This window comes from Pelobates fuscus, chromosome 4 (genome assembly GCF_036172605.1).
Source record: "Pelobates fuscus isolate aPelFus1 chromosome 4, aPelFus1.pri, whole genome shotgun sequence".
Lineage (NCBI taxonomy): Eukaryota > Metazoa > Chordata > Amphibia > Anura > Pelobatidae > Pelobates > Pelobates fuscus.
This window is the reverse complement of record NC_086320.1, coordinates 117,823,190-117,838,595: the sequence shown is the minus strand read 5'-3', so window position 1 is coordinate 117,838,595 and position 15,406 is coordinate 117,823,190. Positions and strand designations below refer to the sequence as shown.

At 37.9% G+C, this 15,406-nt stretch overlaps 1 protein-coding gene across 3 annotated transcripts in view; it reads left to right on the top strand.

The window, feature by feature from the left end:
• Window positions 1-323: 323 nt before the first annotated feature.
• The window catches only part of MYOM1 (myomesin 1), a 114,049-nt gene continuing 98,966 nt past the window's right edge, over window positions 324-15,406 (top strand). For 2 of the 3 annotated variants that reach the window (XM_063451513.1, XM_063451512.1), the window contains exon 1: window positions 324-476. The gene's annotated coding sequence lies outside the window, so the exon portion shown is untranslated. The remainder of the gene's footprint in view (window positions 477-15,406) is intronic. The other variant, XM_063451514.1, reaches the window with a different exon arrangement.

Genomic DNA, 15,406 nt, shown 5'->3' with positions numbered 1-15,406 from the left:
ATTTTCTGTACACAGTTACGCTGCTAGCTAACTACTTCTATTACACTGACCCTGACAGATTCATTTATTGCATACAAGTGCCCCTCTGTTCCTAAATAGCAAGTTTTTTCATTAAATTGCTTTATGTCTCTATAACCCTTTTCTAGCCCAACTAATATCTCATGCTCTGGAAGACTAATGGTTAAACTGTAGGGTTATGGCTTTGGTGAGTGTATAAGTGGGTACGGGGAGATAGCAGCCTGTGTCTGTCTCTGTCCCTCCCTTAGCTGCTATATTTATCATGCCATGTGGCCATAAATGGCTTGGACTGAGGCTCTGACATTCCACTTACACCAGGCATTATTTTTGCACTGGACCCTGAAGTCCAGTCCATAGTACTGGTCTGCACAAACTCCTTGCTGGATTCAACTTTCTGGATTTGTTATCTTACATAGTTATTAGATTGATTCATCCTGATTGTAACTTCCTGCACAAAGGTAAGCGTGCCATTTAAACTGGACATTTAAACTGGAGATCCCATATTAAATCTGACTGCTTCTAATGGCTCGCATGGACCTACTGTTAACATGTTAGAGGGCTGTGGCTGCCAGTGCTTCCCACTTGGCAGGGAGCATTAACCACTCCATGGGAATCTGAACTGATCACCGTGTCTTGGAGCTTAATGTCTTCATTTAACAAACCTAGATAACGTTTCAAGACTACTATCGGAACTAATTGTTTTTGTCAGTGCAAATGTAATTTCTCTAAATGTCTATGTGAGCCGAGCACTATGCCCCTCTTAAAAGATCTACTCAATGGTAATACTGATTTATCTCATGTACTGTGGAACCGAGTCAAGTGGAATATCAAGTTTTGTAATGTGTGCGTTTATATAATCATTATCATGGCTTATCTTTCAAGGTTTTGTTTTCAGTTAACTGTATCTAATGTTAACATTATCTGTGTCTGAGAGAAATATTCTAACATATTAACTAACGTAATTTCTGTTTAATGTGATGTCTAAATTGATATCAATGCATCCTACCCATGTCTACACTTAAGTATAATACAGGCCACAAGTTTGGCACATAAAGAGTTAACATTTCATGCACTTTGCTACGAAGTAAAACGTCTCTTGGCTCTCTTCTACCTAGTGACTAAATGCACCAGCAAACATTAGCTGGCACTGTGATATAAAATAAATGTATATATATATTTACCATGTTTTGCAGACAATAAAATAATCAATAATCTTTTAAATCTAGCAGCAGCAGAGCACTATATATATATATATATATATATATATATATATATATATATAGTGCTCTGCTGCTGCTAGATAATAATCTTTTAAATCTAGCAGCAGCAGAGCACTATATATATATATATATATATATATATATATATATATATATATATATATATATATATATATATATATATATATATATAGTGCTCTGCTGCTGCTAGATTTAAAAGATTATTGATTATTTTATTGTCTGCAAAACATGGTAAATATAGAGTCCAATTTATTGCAGGAAGGAAATTAAACAAAATTGCTGATAAAGAAATTAAATAAATGTATATTTTAGAACACAATTAGGGATAAACATTTTGTTAACAGGGTCTTATGGCCACTGTGTCTAAGGGTCTGTCACATACAGGGTCTCTGCATTTTTTGTAAGGACCTAGAGAACATGTATGTTAAAAGGGGGCAACCGGTAGGAGAATAAAGGGTCTTCCTACCATGGTGCCACCATTTTCTTAATTTCTCCTGGCAGGAAAGGGCAGACATAACCTTTGCATTTTTTTGCACCTGCCGGAGAGCAAAATAAATGGGTGGTCATATAAACATCCCAAAAAAACAGAGGATTCTCCACAAATCTTGTTTATGCGCATATATAAGATAAAGCATTTCCTGACAACAGTGGAATTTTAAATAATTTCCAACATAATATATTTTATAAATATTTTATCTTTCTGAAAAGTGTCTGTGTCATCCAGAGGGATAATACTACAGACTACAATGTATAACTGCATACAGTAGCTATGCATGCATGTGTGTTTTCTATATATATTTAAGCAGATCGGCATATTGTAACACATATGGACATAGAGGTTATTTTTTGCATACTTAAGTTGATGTGCCTTTTTGTTTAATTCAGCACTGCAAGTGTTAAAGAATAGGAGGACTGGCTAACTGAGCTGCATGACTTTTAGTTCAGTTATCAACATTCTAAATCTGAAAACTGTTAGCTGAACTGAACTCCCAGAAATCTTTGCTGTACTTCCTGATAGCATCCACAAACGTGTTATTGGACATTACATGTTAGGAGGGGGTACAAAAAGAGAGCTGTGCTCGCATACAGTTACCAGTAAGAATGAACTGTTTTAGAATGCGTTACACTGGCGTTTAAAACAAAGACATTTTAAAATTGGATTTGCAAAACACAGCTAATTATTGAAACCAAAAAGCTATATGCGCAAACGTTGTGTTGGTGTCTGGAGTGTAATAAGTAAAGTGACACAATTGGGAAGGTAGTTAAAGTAGATTTTTTTTTTTTTTTTAATTCTTTATTTTTAGTGTGCACAAAGAGAAACAGTAAGTCCCGGTGCGCCACGACAGCGACATCGGATTATAGCTCAATACATTCAATTCACATGTCATGGTTATTAATGATCAGGCACATTTTTGATTAAAAGTAAAACATAGCGAGAATACAACAGTGTGGAAATTTGTTACGTTTAAACATTGAGTTGCGTAGCGCTGAATTAGTGAGATTTAAGTGTGGGAATCGTGGTTCTATCAGTGGACGCTGTTTTTCAGACTGGTTTAGTATAGCCTGTGTATTCGTGGGGTTAGTTTATGGCCGCTGTGGGTGGGATACGTCAGGCTTAAGTTGGCCAATATAGATAGCTTTAGGTTGCTTTTTTGAGATTGCATTAAATTCCCTATAGCATTGGCCTTATGTAGTCTGCGGGTTAGCTTGTTCCCCTCTGTGGTCACCTGTGTAAGTCAACATGGGAGCCTCAGTAAGAAAGAAAGTGTCGAAAATCCCCAGCCTGTGTAGTACCAGGGGATGGAACAGGGGTGAATAGTTAACAGTCACATCGACTCTATAAACTGAGGGTGCTAATCAGTTGTGTGTGGAGCTAGTCAGTGTAGATAATTTTAAGGGTCGGTGACCCCTGGGTCGCCACATGAAGCAATCTCGCTCAGTTAGTGGGATCTATGCTGTCCCCTATGGCAGGAGGCCTTTCATGCGTGATCTATGTGAGTTCCAGCGCTCATAGCGATGTAAATTATAGTAAGTGATGTGTTACAGGGGAGAAGGCTGTATCAGGGGGTAACTTGTGCTGTGCGTTTGTGGGGCCGGGCCGTGGTAGATGACGGGTCTCTTTCTCAGAACTAGCAGTGGTAACAGTCTGCTCGCGGTAGCTAGGGTCTTGCGCATTTATGCATAACATGAGTGTGCCCCGTTGTCCCCTGCGTGCACATCAACATCTGTCACATGGGAAACAACTGGTACGGTTTGTCCCTGTTTCGCTCACTGTCAGTATTGTCACTATGGGGCAGCCGTTTGCACATAATGAGGTTTAAAAAACAGTAATAACTTAACATAGCGTAAACAATCAAACTGGCAACTTTACTTGAGTCTCTTGCGACCTCCTCATCATATCTGGTTGGTCGTCAACATTTTAAGCTCAGTGAGGGTCGGAGAAGGCCCTGTATTACACGGTAACTTCAACACATGCAGCGTGTATGGCAACAATAAAGAAAAGATAGGATGCCCCATGCTGGGTGTCTCATACCCTGTCAAGAGAAGGCATAGTAAACTCGACAATTTGCACCCGTTAGGGTAACCCGCCCCCCCGCCAATGGTTGAGCAGAGTAAAACATGACACGTCCCGCCATATTAGGTGCTACTTTCATGTAGCGGTTTCAGCCAGGGATGGGCCGTGTTAGTCCCGATGTCCCTATGTCGTGATCGCAGCGTACGTCTCCGGTGTGGAACTCTGGGGGATGAATGGGACGCTTTTGTCCGGGTCCCATACATGAGTGCGGTTGGGAGAGCTGTGAGTGTTCGTGGTGGCTAGTTCCGCCGAGGTCAGCATCTCTTGAGGTAAGTCCAGAAGCTGGAGGAATGCCGGGGCGTCTTGGGCGTCCTGAATGGTGTGAAAGTCCTTTCCCCGTGTGACTGAAAGCGTCCTGTGGGGTCGCCACCGGTATTCCACCTTGTGGGCACGGAGGAGCAGAGTAAGTGGCTTCAGTGATCTACGCCAAGCTAAGGTGCTGTTAGATAGGTCTAAATAGAGCGAGATATCCATGTTTTCAAATCAAAAGGGGGTTTTGGTGCGAAAGGCTGACAAAATCGCCGTCCTGTGCCCACTGTTGCGGAGGCGCAGTATAACATCCCGTGTGGCGTTGGTCGGCGCGTTCGGTGGTTTAGGGATTCTGAAGATTCCTTCTGGGATGATCGCTGCATGTTTTCCCTGTGGTAGGATTGCAAGTAGCATCCGATCAATTAATAGAGGTAGGTCGGCTTCGGCAATGTCCTCACGTATTCCCCTTATTTTTATGTTGGACGCCCGCCTAGCGTCTTCAAGTGCCGCGAGGCGATGGTCGAGTTGCCGGTTCTGTTTTTCCAGGCCTTGTATTGTTTGCTTTAAGGCTGTTATGTCTTGAGTGTGGGTCAGGGCGAACCCTCCAGTTTGGAGATGCGGCCTGTCAGGCCCTGCAGGTCTGTGCGGAGCGTTTTGACCTCTTCATGGAAGCTGTTTTTTAAGTCCGCCATGAGTGCTTTCATGACCGCAACAGTGATCGGTCCTTCATCTGCCTCTTTGCCACATTGTCGTGCCTTCCGTGGTGGGTTTGGGGTCAGCAGATATCCCCCTTCGTCGTCAGAAATGTCTTCGGAAAAAACCGAACACCCACCATGTTGGGCCGCCATGTTAATCTCAGAGGCGCCTCGTGCTTGCATCCACATCTCTCCTATTGTGAGACCTGATGGGGGCTTGTGTGGTACCGTCTTCTTCCCCTTTCTTCCCATTTGGTCTTGGGGTGTTCGCTGGCAGGTATGGGTAAATATGGGGTACATTTTGTTTGTTTTTCGCCGTTTTGAGTTCGGAGCTCCCTGTGCATGCGACTAGTCTCTTCAACGGGCAGGCTCCGCCCCCCAAAGTAATTTTTTTTTTAATTTAAAATTGCCATGTAAATTTACAGGGAGAAGCTCAGGACAGACAGTCTAATACATTTTGTGCCGCTCATGGTATTTCATTACATGACCCTAGTTATTTGTTAATAAGCCAAAACAGAGTATACGCGAACAGTCAGGAAACAATACATAACACTAGAACGGGAGATTTTTTGGGGGACATTTTGATATTCCAGATTTTAATGGGGCACATGATTTTGTTGAATGATATGAAATGAGCATGTATCTGAGTGTTTCTGAGTAGTTCAGACTATGGGCCCCAGTTAAAGTGGATGTCTATGTGAGGTTTGTGACAGGTCGTGATGATGATGTCAGAGTTAGATTCACGGTTCACTGTTGCCAACTATCGTATGGGATATATCCGGATTTTTACTTCCATTATGTTTACTAAACACAATATTGTTTTAGTTTGCATTGGATTGAGTTAGTAAACAAAACTAGTCATGAGGGACATGATTAAACGGTCAGTCTCAAAATACTTCTTGTTGGACAAACAATAAAACGTTTGTTAATATTAAAATGTGTCGCTTTTGAAGAAATTATGTAAGTAACCATTGTTTTTTAATAATATACATTTAAAGGAAAACTTCAGTTTGGAAGTGGTTCATATTATTGAAATGCGTTATATAATTACTGTTTTAAAAATATGCAAAAAGAGTATAAAAAGATCCACACCTTTAACGTTTGTGAAGGTTCTGCATTTGCACAGACAAGATGCAGCAGCAGACAGCCAACTCATAACCATAAGGAAGCTCCATTAACCAGGTGTGTGGGCTCTAATCTTATCCCATAAACAGGGATAGGCAGTTCAGCCCCTAGCAATAGTGTTACTAATAAGATATGATTATTGGAACTGATAAATAGACTGATAGCAGACATGCAATGTCTGTTATCTGTTTACTTACAGCCCCATTCATAGTTGCTGTATTTTCCAAAACCACTGCCTATGATATGGCTTCTCTGAAAACAAAAGAGGGTGAAGTAAGGAATTCCAGGCGTAAGCCACGGAACAGTTTGTACAGATTTGGACGGCAAAGAATGAAGTAAAACAAATCCTCCTTTGAGGAAGAAGTAAGTTGCAGTCATGTAGCTTGAGCAGTTTTAGCAGTTATAAGTGAGTTTACTCTCATAGTGAGACCAAAATCTTGTAATTTTTCTCTTGCCCCAATAAACCAGTTTAATAAGAAGAAACTGTTGTGTGCCCATGGAGATTGGATTTCTACATATTTTTGGGATATTGGCTCCTTCTCTGTTGTGTGTAGATCAACTGAGACTTCTGGTTGAGTGCATCCTTTCTAAATTTTTTGAACTAATTTATGGCTATGTCATAAATGCTTCTTATAGTTACCATAACAACTTTACCTTAATGAAGCTGTTTTGGCATATATCATGCCCCTGCAGTTTCGCTGCTTACTTATCTGCCATTTAGGAGTAAAATCACTCTTTTATGCAGCCCTAGTCACACCTCCTTGCATGTGACCTTCAAAGCCTTCCTAAACACTTCCTGTGAAAGGAGATGTTTATACTTCCTTTTTTGCACAGTCTGTTTAATTTAGAATTTCTTATCTCCTGCACTGTTAATAGCTTATTAGACCTTGCAGTTGCCTCCTGTGTGGGATTAAAGTTCAATTTACAGAGAAAGAGATAAAAACGTCTAAGGTTAACATGTGATTGACAAATAAACCATTTTTTTTCATGCAAGCTGTGTCAGTCACGGCCAGGGGAGGTGTGGCTGGGGCTGTATAAACAGAAACAAAAGTGATTTAACTCCTAAATGTCTGTGATGCTGATCAGATGTGAGCAGTGAGACTTCAGAGGCATAATCTATACACAAAAACTGCTTAACCCCTTAAGGACCAAACTTCTGGAATAAAAGAGAATCATGACATGTCACACATGTCATGTGTCCTTAAGGGGTTAAAGGATCACTATAGGGTCAGGAACACAAACATGTATTCCTGACCCAATAGTGTTAATACCACCATCTAGCCCCCCTGGGCCCCTCATACCTCCATAAATATAGTAAAACCTTACTGTATTCAAGCCTGAAGCTGTAACTCTGCATGCTATCAGACTCAGAAAAACAAGCAGTCTGCTGACATCATCAGAAGTGGTAGCCTGATCCAATCACAATGCTTCTCCATAGGATTGGCTGAGACTGACAAGGAGGCAGATCAGGGGAAGAGCCAACATGATTCAAACACAGCCCTGGCCAATCAGCATCTCCTCATAGAGATGAATTGAATCAATTAATTTCTATGAGGAAAGTTCAGTGTCTGCATGCAGAGGGAGGAGACACTGAATGTTTGGATGCATTTTAGGCAGCCATGACCCAGGAAGGATCTTTAACAGCTATCTAAGGAGTGTCCAGTGAAGTTATCACTAGGCTGTAATGTAAACACTGCATTTTCTCTGAAAAGACAGTGTTTACAGCGAAAAGCCTGAAGGTAATGATTCTACTCACCAGAACAAATTCAATAAGCTGTAGTTGTTCTGGTGACTATAGTGTCCCTTTAATTAAGCTGAAGTTGTTTTAGTTAATATATAGTGTTCCTTTAAACGTATGCTTCTAGAGATCTTACTCCTCTATTTTGTTGACAAGAAGCTTTTTTAAACTTAATTTCATATCTGAGCTCTTTACATTAATTAGTGAACACATACAGCACACGTAAGACTTTCATTCAAATCCCAATCAATCTCTTCCAAAAAGGTTATTTTAGCACAAATTTTTTATAAATGTAATATCAATAACCCTCACTATTACACAAAGTGCAAATATATTGTTTTTTATCCAGTGCAAATACCAACCAGCATCCGCATGGTATATCATGTAACTTTTATAGTATATGCATGTTGAACTCTTGTGAACCCTTGAAATATTTTCCAATTCATTTCAGTTGTCTACTTACTTTAAGAAACTTCCTTGGAAGTAAATATAGCGTTCTCCTTTTAGAACTTTGATGTAAAAGAAGGATCTTTTTTGTTGCATCAAGCAATTCTTCTCAAACACCACCAAACAACATGTAGGGATAGCTGTAGATCTTCCTAAGTTAATAGATGTTGAAGATTTCTGATAGAAACTTCCACTTAAATAGACTGTGATGTTAAAAGTGGAAGTATGAAATTAGAGTTCTGTATCTGGTAATGGGGATATATGGTTTTATAGTGAAAAACATCTGACTTTCTTATATTCTTCATATATTGCTTCTCCTCCTCTGGACCTATGAAGCAGGCTGGGGCAATTAGTGATAAGCAGTAACAGACACCAGGGTCATAGCCCTGCACGACTAACCTCTTGGTCAGGGGGGGAGGAGTAGTGGAACAGACTAGCCATTTGTTGCACATATTAAAATATTTGCCAATTAAATCCTATCAGACAGATTATTAATTACTACAGGTAACTGCAAGTACAAATATTACAGTAGTAAACTATAACTACAAATGGTAACATTGAAATAGTAAATTAATATGTAGTAAAAAGGTGGAAGGAATCCGGTGAGGTATCTTGTGAATCCCAGTCCATACCTTAAAGCTGCAGTTTTTAAATTAAGATTATTAGTTGCAAAGATGGAAGTTAAATTGGGCCATAGGGTCAATGCCATAATTTAGGAGAACTTGAATTCCCCTCATCTCTCCAGCACAGATAGGGGATTGAAGATCAAAGCAACAAACAAGAAATCTTTACAATCTTTATAGACATGATATAATTAATAGCTTGGCACACCCCACTCACGTTGCCATGAGGATCAGCAGGAATCTACTACACTATACACAAGGGGTTAATGGCTAACACGGGACTGAGGTAAGTTTCTTGTCCTGCAGAAGGTACTAGGCAGATGGTTTATGGTTGCTCATACTCAGTAATCCATATGTCTGTCTGCTGTAGGATCAGGAAACAAAATACTGAAGCCGGAACATATTAATTTCCCGCCCCTGATATATATATATACTGATAAATAAAACCTTAAATATATCGACTAATTATTGTCATGCCCATTGCGTAAGAAAGAAATTCCACTATTTCCCTTCTAAGATCGGACAATCTGCGCACAATATTATGGAATCTGTAGTAGTTTATTCACTAAATAGTGGGATCTGGGCAGTAGGTAAATAAGATAGATAACCTGCGGTCATAATAACAATTTGGTTGTGAACTAATTCACTGGTCATTTATGACCAAAACTTTGACAATTTGCATGCATGTTTCAGCATGTCCAGAGTGCGGAATATCAAATGTAAGATTAAATGCATCTGGTATACTTCTGTGAAGTGTTTGTTTCAGGGTACTGGGGTGAATGTATGTGGATGATCATTATGTTTATTTGAGGAGAAATAGTGTGTGAGAATCCGTATATACATATTGTAAGTACGTGTGCATGAATTAAGGTGTACAGTGCGAGTGAATGTATGGGTGTTTGTGTGAGGAGTATCAGTTTTTATTGTACTTGGATGGAGAGTCGGTGTGCATGCAAATACAGGGATACAAACAAAAAAGGGGGTATATTCAGTATGTGAAGTAGTTTTTAGTATGGCTTGTCAGTCTGTGTAAATATACAGTCCAGTGATGTAGTTGTGGTGATGCTCAGTGTGTGACTGCAGATGTGTATTTGTTCGTTGAATTGGAATATGCCCTTTTAAACAAGGATTTTTTGTTCCTTACAATGTTAACAGTAACATATAACTCATTGTGAAACAAGGGAGCATTTTAGGAATGGATATGGTGGCATTTGAATAGCCCCAATCACCTCTATGTTTATCGTAGAGGGACATGAGGTTTGTAATAGGGTACTTGCCTCTTTGGATAAGGGGTCAAAAGCCCCTCTTAGCTACAAGAGTCGCAATCACCAGGACACGGTTTTATAATAAAGCAAATGGCTCTATATGATTAATACCTGATAAAATGTGAATTAGCCTAATTTAGAGAGATTACTATGGTATTACTGTGTTTCCAGTATAGGAACATAGGGGCTCCGAAGGAAACACCCAATGCACACACAATATCCTTCATAGGAAAGAGTGGATTGTTCTATTTTTGATGCTCTACATAGCAAGTGAGTGCTGTTGGAATTGTCTGTCTTCTAGAATACTTTTAGGTTACTCAGCATACCTAAAAGCATTACAATTGCATTACAAGTAGAGCCCCACCTTACAAATGAAAAGATTGCATACCCCGGCAGTTATCGGCCAATCGCAATAGCAGCCATGATTACTTGATCATAACATATGCATGGATAAAGCCATGGGAATGGGGGAGCACCATGTTACCCTCCCACCCCCCATTTATATAGATGATCATGAGACCTCTTATTTGAAAGCAGAAATACGCCTCTTTCAACTAAATGGATTTTCAGTGTGTTTATTTTATGTTTGTTATTATAATTATTCTTTATTATTTTACTGTAGTACATTTGGATAGGGGTAGGATTCAGAATATTTTTTTTGTTTAACGAGTTACATCACCCACTGTAAAATCTGAATTTTGTGTTCTTTAAAATTTATGGTTAAATATTTCATTCATTTATGGTAGCTAAATATAATACATTTTATCTTGTAATTTTCAATTGCTGATTTGTATTGAAAAACATAGATATAGGAATGTTTAAATTAATGATTTTATTAACCATGTACACATTAAAAAAAAATAAAAAATAAACACCAATAATGTTTTTTTTATTTTTCAATATTTGGAGCTTTTGCAACCAAAGATTATTTACCAAAAAAAAAGAAGAAAAAAACAGAAATAATAATATCCTTCTAAACTCCATAGAAACTATGAAAAATAAATATTCTCTAATACTTGAATTGTTAAACTTTATAAATCAACCAAACACCCCCACAGCTTTTAAAAACTGTGAGAGAGATTTTGACACCAAGGTTGACTTTAACTTGTGGTACCTTGCATTTCTTAAAATTAAAAAACATCTCCATTGTTTAAATATATTGGAAAACTTTATTAAAGTCAGCTATAGATGGTATATGGTTCCAAGGAGGTTAAACAAAATATGTCAAACCAATCCTCCTAATTGTTGGAGATGTTTTAATTTAGACGGCTCCATGATACATATATGGTGGACTTGCCCTAGAATCCAACCAATATGGGACCTTACATATAAAATAATAACTGAGATAAGTAATATTCGTTTAAATTTTACACCAGAAACAGCCTTATTACACATTTATGACAAGAAGCTAGATAAAAAAAAATGAAATACTAGTTACCCATTGTTTTATGGCCACTAAGCTCCTGATCTCAAAATCATGGAAAAAAAATAGATATTCCAAATATGCGCCATTTAAAGGGCCTTCTATGATTATGGTATGATTATTTGTATGTTTGATTATTGATAGAATCAATGTTCTATTGTATGTATATATATGAAGAGAAATTACAAAAAAAAAAAAAATAATATCCTTCTAAACTCTAAAAAGCCATAGAAACATCTATGAATACTGATGTTTAAGTGAGTGCAAAAGCCTAAAAATTACTTGTATACGTGGGTGGGCTTTGGTGCTCTTTAACCCTGGCACTTTAGAGTTGGTAAAGAGAGCAGGATATTAGTGTTTTGTTTTTTATTTTACAAACCAGGCAACTACTTCTGTAAGCAGCAGCCTATTATAAAAAGAAGGATCAGAAGTACCGTGCTCCAAGTGACATAAGGGGAGTTAGTGATGTCCAACAGGTGATTGTCAGGAAGGGGTGCAGAGGAATTGAATTTTGCTGCACACCCCTCTGTGATTCGTGTAGCCTGGAAGGATTGCAATGAATACCTGGGTTTGCATGATATGTTTGTTTCTGGCTATGATATCATTGAGAACCTAGAGGTTAATCAGCAGCTTGCTCTCCATGCGTAAAGAAGAGGGAACAGAAGATGGAAAAGTGGGGATGTGTCGTGTAGTTGTAATCAAATTTTCCTTTGTACTCAAGCCTCAGGTGTTTTTGGTACATAGTAACGCCTAAATATTTAATATAGTGTTATGATACAGGCAGACAGATGGAATAAAAATAGGGATTATTATCCCTGAACTTGAGATGAGAAATAAAACATTTGAATAAACATTTGATATATAGTAAACAACTATGCTCATACTGAAATTAATTCAGGAGAGTATATTTCACTCCTATTTACTTTGGGCCTGTGCCAGTATCTTGGAAATTTTTTAAAAGTTAAAACGTTATTACACAAATGATAAAAAACGAAAAAGTATGTAGTCTGTACTTGGAACATGGATCCAACATGTTTCACCCATTAGGCTTAGGCCTCAGGATTTCAAATTGTTGGATAAGCTTTTCAAAGGATTTTGTATGTTTGGATACATTTTTAAAATGATTTAATATAGTGAAAAATATTTGAATGTTCTAATATATTTTTTTTTTTTTTTATTATATTTTTATTTCTTCAAAAAGTTTTTTATATTACAATTATCAAGACATACAATAACCTCAATATCTATACTTTATGTCAGAGGATATGTTTCCCTATAAACCATTTGCTTAAAACCCGTAATAGTAGGATATAACAAACAAAAAATAGCAGTTTTACCAGTTATCCAAATTTGGGAAACCATGTCCCTATTTAGCTCCAATATAAAGATTGAAGTTAATAAAAACTCATACCATACTCATCCGCACCACCGGAGGAATCGAGCCTGTATCTTTTGATTGATCTCAACTCTTGTTATTAAATACAGTAAAGCTGGTATTCCTCCGGGAACATACACACACTTCGGGGCAGTTAGAAGACTCTGCGTTATACCTTATCCTTACTAGCAATAAACTTCTCAACTAATTTTTCCCATTCACTGGGTTCCTTCAGACCTGCATAATTACCTTGGATTATCCCCGTTTCCATTTTGCATTGATATATAGCTTGTATTTTGATTTCTCTCCACTCTAATACCTTATTACTTTTCCAATATCTGGCTATTGTTATCTTAACTGCCAGTAAAATATGTATTATCAGCTTACTTATCTCTTTTGGCATAGAAGGCCAGCCCAAATGTAACAAAAAACTTTGTGGTGTAAAGGGTATATCTACCTGACACATACTTTGAATCTGATGGTAAACACACTTCCATATGTTACTTAGAGATTTGCAGTACCACCAGATATGGAGATAATCTCCCAGGCCTTCCTCACATCGCCAACACACCGATTTCTGGTCTTTATACATTTTAGCCAATTTTACTGGGACCATATACCATCTGTTTAGGAGTTTATAGAAGTTTTCTACTATATTTAGGCAATGTACCGATTTGTTAACTTTAACTATTGCATTTGTCATATCTTGCTCAGGGATCCCAATGTGAAGATCTTTTTCCCACTTAATCCTAGCTTTCCAGTCCGAGAATTTCTGGGAGTCCTTTAAAAATTCATAGCATCTGGAGATGTGACCTTTAGTTCTATAGTTTTCCATAATCTTTTTAAGGATACTAATATTTCTACTGAGCTGGAAATCCAAAAATTTTGCCAGATAGTACTTAATTCTTAGATATGTAAATATCTCCTTATTATCTATCCCAAACTCTGATTGTAGCTGATTAAATTTCTTTATTTCCTTTGTATCGATAAGCTCTTGTATATACTTAATTCCCTTTTGTGTCCATCCATTGATATTAATATCGTCAATGTTACTTTTAATCACCTCTATAGGTAAAAATGGGAATAATCTATATTCTAATTTGCAGTTTTTCTTAATTTTATTCCAGAAACTCCAAATACTATCAATAATCTTTGAGTTTTCTGGACGAACTAATTTTTTTTCCCCCTTTTTCCTTGTTGACCAAAACAGGGCAGACAGGCTACTTGTCTCTACTAGTGATTGCTCAATTTGATACCATGCTTGATCCTTTTGGTCTGTGCTTAGGGTGTTAACCGTATGTGCCAACATACAGGCATTATGATAATCTGTTATATTTGGGGCAGCTAGTCCCCCATCTTTTTTTTTCTTAGATAGTAACTGGGAGCTTATTCTCGGTTTTTTTCCCTTCCAAATAAATTTTGAAAAAGCTGCCTGTATCATTTTTAACCAAGGATTTGGAACCTGTATTGGTACCATTCTAAATAGGTAATTCCACTTGGGCAAGATATATGAACGAATGGTGTTTATACGCCCGATCCAGGAGATCTCTTTACTCACCCATTCTTTTAGAATGTTATTAGTATTTTTTATAAGAGGAAGAAAATTGACCTCTATAACTTTATTTATGTTTCTTGGTATTTTAATGCCAAGAAACGATATATGTCTCTTTGTCCAAACGAAATCATAAGATGTTTTTATATATTCCGTATCCTCTCTTACTAGGTTTGTTGCCATTACTGTAGTCTTATTAGTGTTTATTTTATAAATTGAATATTCACTATATTGATCTAATGTTTTTATCAATTCCGGGACTGATGTTCTGGGGTTCTGTAACATAAGCAGAACATCATCCGCATATAGATTGATCTTATGTTCTGAGTTATTAAACCAGAAACCCTTAATCTGCTCGTTCTGCCTTATGTCTTCTGCTAGAGGCTCAATGGTTAAAACATAAAGTAACGGGGACAGAGGACAGCCCTGCCTAGTACCATTCTTGATGTTAAACCAGTCTGCTTCTATTCCTGGACCTATTGTCCTGGCAGAGGGAGCCGTATATAGCGCCATTATGGCGTCATAGACTGCTCCAACTATACCAAACGACTTCAATGTGTCTCCCAGAAAATCCCATCTGACCCTGTCAAACGCTTTTTCAGCATCCAATGACAGGGTCAGAAGGGGGACTCTCTTCTTGCTCGCTACTTCATGCACATCCAAAATTCTTCTGAGTCCGCCTGCAGCTGCTCTACCCGGGATAAATCCGGACTGGTCCTGATGTATCAAGGCCGGGATACAGATTTTTAAACGGTCTGCTATAATTGAAGCATAAATTTTAACATCCCCGTTCAAAAGAGATATTGGTCGATAGTTCTCTACTTTGGCTGGGTCTTTGTCTGGCTTTAAAATTGGAACTATATTGGCTTGGAGAATCTCACTAGGAAAAGCCCGATTTTCCACTATTGAATTAAATACCCCAGCGAGGCGTACCGATAGAGTGTCCCTAAATATCTTATAAAATTTATTAGAATAGCCATCAGGGCCCGGGGCTTTATTCATCTGTAACTTATTTATTGCTGCTATAATGTCCTCTGAGGTTATTGGTTTATTTATCTCATTCAGTTGTTCTCTAGTTAC